The sequence below is a fragment of the Poecilia reticulata genome, chromosome 9 (assembly GCF_904066995.2).
Source record: "Poecilia reticulata chromosome 9, P_reticulata-male-v2, whole genome shotgun sequence".
Lineage (NCBI taxonomy): Eukaryota > Metazoa > Chordata > Actinopteri > Cyprinodontiformes > Poeciliidae > Poecilia > Poecilia reticulata.
In genome coordinates this window covers 23052967-23060921 of record NC_088838.1, presented here as the reverse complement: position 1 = coordinate 23060921, position 7955 = coordinate 23052967, and positions in this window count along the sequence as shown.

Sequence of the window (7955 nt, the reverse complement as noted above, 5' to 3'; positions counted from 1 at the left end):
CCCTGATGCTCCCATCACTCTAGAACAAGACACATTTGTATTCAACACAGCAGATGACCTTTTCAACTGCTCCATGGTCCAATTTTTATCCTCCCATGTAAACTGAAGCCTCTGTTTTCAGTTATTTTCACTGATAAGTCTTCCTTCTTCGGTCACAAGACTGTTTAGTCTGATTACATAGATCTCATTTCATATTATATCATACTTGCATAAATGCATGCTTCTACTTGGAAACACTGGTTTGAATTTTCCTGTAACTGTTGATGTCATTACAGAGTCCTCAGATCTTTGTTTGTGGCAGTATGTCTTCATTGGTGAACATTGTTTACATTTATCCTTCCAGGTTTTGCTTCTAAATGTTGACAGCTGTTAGACTAGTTTTCATTTTTCAGCATTTGAAGGAGATCAAAACTTTCTGTAACATATCTTTTCTAAAACCACTAAATTCTTCTGCTCTTCTGACATGGTTGAATAAAGCATAAATCAGTTATTGACAGCTGAAATGCGCATCTCTCTATGGTACCTTTTCAAATGGAATGCTTCAAGCTACAGTGCTGTGAAAAAGTACTTGCTTAAGTCTTCGCCTCACAGGGTTCACTTTTGTTCCATATATTCTCTTTTTGTAAATATTGGCTTACTGTGGTTGACTGGAGTCCCAAAGCCTTAGAAAAAGCATTGTAACCTTTGTGACAAATGACCGTTTTTTCCCCCCCGTTCTTTAATTACTTTAGAATGGGGCATTGTGTGTGGACTTTGAGTTGTAATAGCACTGTGTTATTTTCACAAATAGAAGCTTATGGTTTTTTGCAGCTGCTCTTTTTTTTTTTAAACGAAGTTGGAAATTATGTGATTTTAGTTGTATTTGAACATGACGTCCATGCATGTGCCTGTTGTTTAGCTTTATTTTTAAAAGTGTGGCTATGATAGAAAGAGGGAGAGAGAGAGAGAGCAGAAGGGAGAGTGAGAGGAAGAGAGAAGAGGAAAGACAGGAAGACGGAAAGAGGGCGACAACAAGAACAAAACCCGCACAGAGACAGATGAACAGATGTTATCTGACAGGTGCAGTAGGCCCAGCTTGGTGTGTGGGCAGCAGATATGACAGGGATTTTGCATACACTGTGTGAGCTAATGCTGTGCACTTCACTACCTGTCATGACTGTAACCTTATTGTCAGATACAAGAGAAGGATTAGACATGTTGATGTTCCATGGTGCTGATGTGTACACTGATCTTACTGTACAAACAAAACTGTGGTAGCCTAAACTTGTAGATCTCAGAAATTAAAACAATGGCTCTCCGCTAAAAGGACACTACGATTTCTGTGCTTCTCCTCAGGTGGAGCTTTTCCGTTTATGAAACGCCTCTTGTAAAGATATGACTCATCTAAGTACATCCAGAGTATGATAAGATCATGTGTTTAGATTAGTCATCATGACAAAACTTTCCTTTCAGTAAGAATGATTTTTCACTGTTGTTTTACCAAGGGAATCTATCCTACGTCAGTCGTTCACCACACAAAGTATCTTTGGTGTTTTATGAGTTGATTTTTGTGGGCTTTAAGATTTAGTGTGTTTATTTAGCACTTGGTGTGAGCGTGATGCCCTATTTCTGCCCAGTTATAAATAGGCCACACATGCAGGCGGGCCTCCTGGAAGGGGGTGATGACCAGAAGCAGCAGGGTCAAGGACAAAAAATGGCCCAGAGACACTAGATGCAGATAATTAAATTAGGTAACCCACCTGGAATGTAGCCGTTGAGTGAAGTGTGTGCAAGAGATTTTACACTTTCAAAGCAAGTGTGTGTTGAGGCTGTGAGTGTGGTGTGGGCTGGTTGTGGGTTTGGTGGGTAGATGGATGATGACAGAGCAAAGGTGTATAGTGTGATATGCCTTGAGCAGGCAGGTGGTCCACTCTTCTGTAAGCTTAGGAACTAATTTCAGATAAAAGAGCAGTGAACTGTGGCAATATGAAGTTAAAACCACACACCCATGCTGGGATCTCAGGGTGTACTACTGTATCTGAAGATCAGAAACATGATATTTCAAGGATAAAACCGTAGAAAACTATATTTGTGCTGAAAGAGAAAAATAACCATTCTGTTCATGTTTTGGACTTTTGTAAAAGGAAAGGTTACAAAACTCAAAAAAGGAAATGTAAGCCCACAACATTAAAAACAACTGTCAGATACTTTGTAGGTTTCATATAGGATATTAAAACTAAATTTTAGTACTTTTGAGGTGGGACATTTGAGGACTTGGTATTCAATATATTTGATCATATTGAATTTGGGAGTTTTACAGACCCGTCTGAGAATAAGAGTCATTTCACATGGTAAACACCACTTGATGTTGTAGATAAATTATGTAATTTATTGTATTAAATCTGCATCTCTTTTTTTATTCATCTTCACATTATTTAGTTCCTAACATATTTGCTGTAGACTAGAAACTGATGATGTTATTGACATTACTGCAATAACGTCATTGACCTAGATTTTATGCAATGTTGCCTTTTCTTTTGCATCATTATGGTACTCCCACCACTATCTGTGAGATCTAGCATCTTAGCCAGAATACTGTGACAATAAAACACAGTGAAAAATCTTCCAGCTATCCAAATATCTTACTGACTGAAAATATTATGGCCAACCAGATTTTATATTTAAGTAGTAAATTACTATTGTAATATTTTTCTTCGCTTGATATTTGTCTTCCTTGCAGCCAGTACAATAGCCGTCCTATCAGGGTAGGACTGGTGTAATGTAGAAAGAGCTTAGTCTTTCCATATTTAATTATCAGAAGGTTAAGAAAGGAAGATTTTTAAGCATGTATCCCTAATCAATTGCCTTGTGAGTGTGACAAAAGATGAGTTGTAAAAGAGTTAAAAGAATAAAAACTGTGGTATCGGTTGTCTCTCTTTGTTTCTTAATTCCAGTGCTATTTATTGTAATTATTCACATCAGCGATGACAGATAATAGATGGTGATGGATAATATCTCCGCAGGAATATTCTGCAACAAATCTGTCTAGATATTACAGCAAAGAAGCAGTGACAGGTGGGATAAACAAAAAGTAAAATGAAAAGCACATAAACAATACAATTATCTATGTCTTGCATTTCTGCCCATCAATTGGCCAGTGTGTATGATCACAGTTTAACTGAGTCAGTGTGACCCTCAATGTTTGGCGAAATTGTACAAGGTTATGGTCTTTGTGTAAGCGGCTTGCTCTGCTGAGAGCTGTGTAATGTGGATTATGTGAGGGACTAAACATTATGGCTCGGCTTCGGCTCCATGCTGAGATTAGCAAAGTGCTTGAATAGGAGGCATTTCAATGATGAAACACACTCAGAAAAATCCTGCTTTAATACAACAGGTGCTGCAAGTAATAATTATAAATCAGAAAAAAATGAAAATGCTCAATTACAGGTTACACTCCAACAGAAACAGAGATGTTGTTCGAATGAAGTTTGCCAGCAGAGCGGCCTATCTTTCTTTGTGCCGCCGCTGCTTGGAGCTTGACGTCAACAGGCATTCAGTGATATCATCTGGCTTCGGTCCCCAAGTGCTGATGACTAATATTCATTTCTTAATGTTCATTCTCTGAATTCTAATAGTCTTATTGATTTTTCACTTGTATCGCCTTTACGCTGTGATGCTAATTTGTTCCATTATTTATTGCAGTCCTGGACAAAACAAATATTTTTTCATGGTCACGAATAATTGCATGAAAAAGTGGTAACCTTTTTCTTCTTTGATGTCAATCAATAGTAAGCTTTTACACCTTCGGATTTCTGCTGATTATCCAATTATTTTGGTGGTTTGAAAGGATTTGATGGCAACTGTGATAATTATGAATCATAGCAATATGTGGAAGAGCCCCCAGATGTTATTTCTCCCAAAAGAGGAATAAAGGCGTTTAAAGCCCAGTTCCTCTGTGATCCCACTGTCTCGCCGGTATCGATCAGACTCGCATCACTGCACCGTTTTTATGAGATAGCTTTGACTTTTCTATTACAGACATCATGTTAATACTGCCAAATCAATGCATATGAATATGGTGATGCTAGGAGTGTGGGCACACGAAGACAGTAAAAAACAGCATGGTGGTGTGTGTGGTCCCCCTGATTAGGCTGTAGTTTTCCATGGTGAGTGAAAGGAAGAAGAGGGAAAAAAAATGCCTGGGTTTTAGATCACCTGGGAGGGCTTTGAACTATTGTGTCAAAGACAGAAAAACACCCTTTTTGGTTCTCCCCACAGTGCTGTGGCACGCATCATAGTCACCAGCGTCAGAGATAAATGGACTACTGTGAATCTTTTTATGAGGGGGTATTTAAAATAGCAGAATCACAGCTCATCGTGGAAGACTGGGCGAAGCGAGTGTGGAAACTCTCAATGAAGTGTTTAAACACATGTTCTGGGCTGAGCGAGGCGGAGCAAGCTGTGTGGGGTATAATAACAAACAGGCATGTCTTAAAAGAGCTCTAATCCTGAAAGGATTACGGAGAAATAATCAGTTTAAGTGCACCATTACTAAATCCATTCAGGAAGACATAAAATCTAAAACATGTTTCTTTTGTATGTACATTTTGGGCCTAACTGTCCCAAAGGATGTTAATCTCTCCTCCAAGATAATGGCGTTTTCAGTTCATCTATTTCTATTGTGCCCACTTAGAGGGATGTAACCCTTTGGTCCTGAAATAAAGGCCATTACACATGCAAGAAGAGTCTCTTGATGGAAACTGATGACTCAACTAAACTGAAGCAGCCAGAGGCATCCAAAGACAGAAAATGAAGCAATAAAACGAAGAGAAACAATGCAAAGTAATACCTTCTCAGGTTGTGCTCGTACTTAATGGGTGTGTGAAAAAGATTTTGTTGCTCATTCATCAATTTCCCACAAGCGTGCTGATTGCATGGAGTGGATCCAACATGCTGTGAGATGATGGTAGGAAAATATTGCAGGCACGTTGGGAGTCCAGCTCCTGGAAGTCATGAAGATGCAGAGTCTTTCCAGCTGTGAAGCACCCGTGTTAACTATTAATCGTCATTCCTCAAGAGAAAAGCAAGGATCACAAAAACGTGTATAAACGTCCATGTAGCATCAAAACGAAGCCAATAATAGAGAATGTTGTCATGATAAGAATCACCTTTGCACGTAGCCAGTGTGATATATGACAGAAATTATTGTTAGTTAAGATTAATGAGAATAACTATAAACCTTTCTGCTTATGTCATTTGCATATTCAAATACCCTGATCATCACATAATTTTTACATGCACTGAAATAGACAATAGCACTTAATCTATGTGCGAAACGTTTACTGAACATAATTTCTTAAAGTAACTGTAAGTGGTGTGAATTGTAATTTGCCCTTACTTATGAATTTAGATGTTTAATAACCATTTGCAAATAAAAGAAAAACATGTTTCAAATAAATATCATCTAATAAAATCTATCTATATCTATTTGGTAACACTTTATTTGATGGGGTGTGCATAAGACTGACATGACACTGTCATATACGTGACATAACCTGTTATGAACATGAAAGTCTTTATGAATGTTTTCATGAAGTGTCATTCGGTAAATAATGACACTTTTAACGCAAAGTTGCTCTATTTATTGTAAAAAGATCCCGAGTCTATGAAACTCTCTCGTTGGAAAAATAACACAAAATTGATTTGAAGGTCAAGCACATATGTTTTTCTGAACAAACATACCCCATGGCTTGTGAGGAAGTATCTACTGACCTCAAGTACATAATTCTCCATTTACAGTAATCCAACCAAACATTAATTCCGGTACATGCAATAAAAAAGAAAAAAAAAAATCTGCAACCAACACTCCAACATAAGCTATCGGTCCATTGAAATAAAGCCCCTAAATCATCCGAAGTGAAGGAACACAAAAATTTTAAAACCCCCGTTCTCACTGAAGAACCCTTAAAAGTAAGAAAACATGAATGTCTCAACACGACAAATGAAATGACATCTACGTTTTCTGGAATGCATGGAAAAATGCAGAAAGGAAACATGTTTCCTACAGAAAAAGGCCACCAACACCTCATTACCTTTAATTAGCAGGGTGGTCGACCATAATGGCAAACATCTCTGTGACTTGCCCATTTTAAAATCCTGTGTGTGTTTTTGACCAAGATCTGCTTTAGATTGCTCCGGTCCCCGACGTCATTCCAAATGAAACTGACATGTCTATATGTGGATAATAAGCTCCTTTGGGGTGGAACTCTGTCCTACAGAAGACCACAAGCTAGTCCTTTACTTCAGATGATACAGGAAAACAAAGTTCTTTTGGGTGGAGTGTATTTTTTTGTATCTCAATTAGATTTTTTTTTTACTATTATTTTGTGATTTTTTTATATTTGGTGCCTCTGTTGCCATGACAGTAATGCGTAACCTATTTAAACACTCAAATTAGAGAGTCTTCCCTGAAAGCTTGTACGAAGCCTTTTTCTTCAACCCGAGCTTTCCGAATCCAGATCTGACAATATGAAAGCAGACTGAGAATCCCTCTTCTTAGAAATCTCTTTGATTTTTCTCTACCTTGTTCTTGCATGAGCTACTTCAACTGCTTTCAGGCCCGTTCTCTCAGGGCCCTGCTAAGTACCACTAATTGAGGTGTGCAGAGTATTTTGTTTTCATGAGGCATACCACTCAAGCCCCTCAACTCTCCGCCCGCCTTCACCCCACAAAGGCACAAAAACACACAGACATTCACATTTGAACTTGAATTTGCCCGGTCTCCTCTGGATATTTTATGCTTTTATTTCCGTTAATTGTTATGAGCTTCCCGTCGTTCTCCCGTGGCCTTGGTATTCACAGTGCCAGCAGCTCATCTCAAGGTCACGCAGCTGAGCTTTTGTTGTGGATTCACTGCCATGTCGTCTTTTCCCTTTACTTCGTATGTCTATCCCATCTTTTATTTTAAATCCAATAAATTCCAAGGTTTTTGATTGAAAAACTGTGAAAGAAAGCTTTCATCTCAGTTCAGACAGATCAATATAAGGCATCATGTTTAACTTCCAACAACATTCCTTCTCCTGTCATTCAATCCAAATGGAGGTCTCTATGAAATTCCAATGACTTGAATGAAACTGTAGGTCTTCTTTTCCCCCTCGTTCCCAAAAAGAGGCCAAATAATTCCCTGTTCAGAGGAAGTTCGCATTTTCTGGTTTTTCTAGGACGTTCATCTACTGGGGCCGTACAGTCACACATCAGTATTGTAGCCCTTGTGCACTCTTTTTATAGGTTCTGCAAGATGGAATTTTGTAAAAGTAGGGGAGCTCTACCAACCATGGGGAAAAACGTCTTATTTTGCTTCATTTTCCTTTATTTAATGCAACTTTGTTTTTAGCAGATATATTTGTTGTGCACACAGCTGTTTAAAGTGTAACTTGGAATCCTGTCCAAGCTAGACATTTTATCCGAGGTATTGGAGGGAAAGAAACTTCTCACAGATTATGTATTTTTCAGGATGTATTTTGACATGCCTTGTTTAGGAATTAACTCTTAGTTAAACCGTGTTTCTCCAAGTCCCTCCAAAATATTTTCATATTGTTATAGTAAAAATTTAATGTTTTTAATTACGTTCCGTAACAATGGTGGCTCTCAGTGAAACGGGAATAGCACATGTATATTCCCATGCTGTAATCACCTGTAAGGATCGTTGAAATGGTAAAGTGATCGATTATTGACAATTCTATTTCTTAGAAAAATCCCCCTGACATTTTTAAAAGTTAAAAATAAAAGTAAAATATGTATATAATCAGATATCTAATCTGTAGCTCTCACATTACCACAAATCTAAACTCAGTTTTCCCTCTCAAATCAAAGCAGCCTGATAGTATTTTCACAGCCCAGCTGTATTAAGATTTTTATCTTTCCTTGTTTCATACTTTACATTATATTCTTCTGTTTTTGTGTCCCTTTTACCTTCA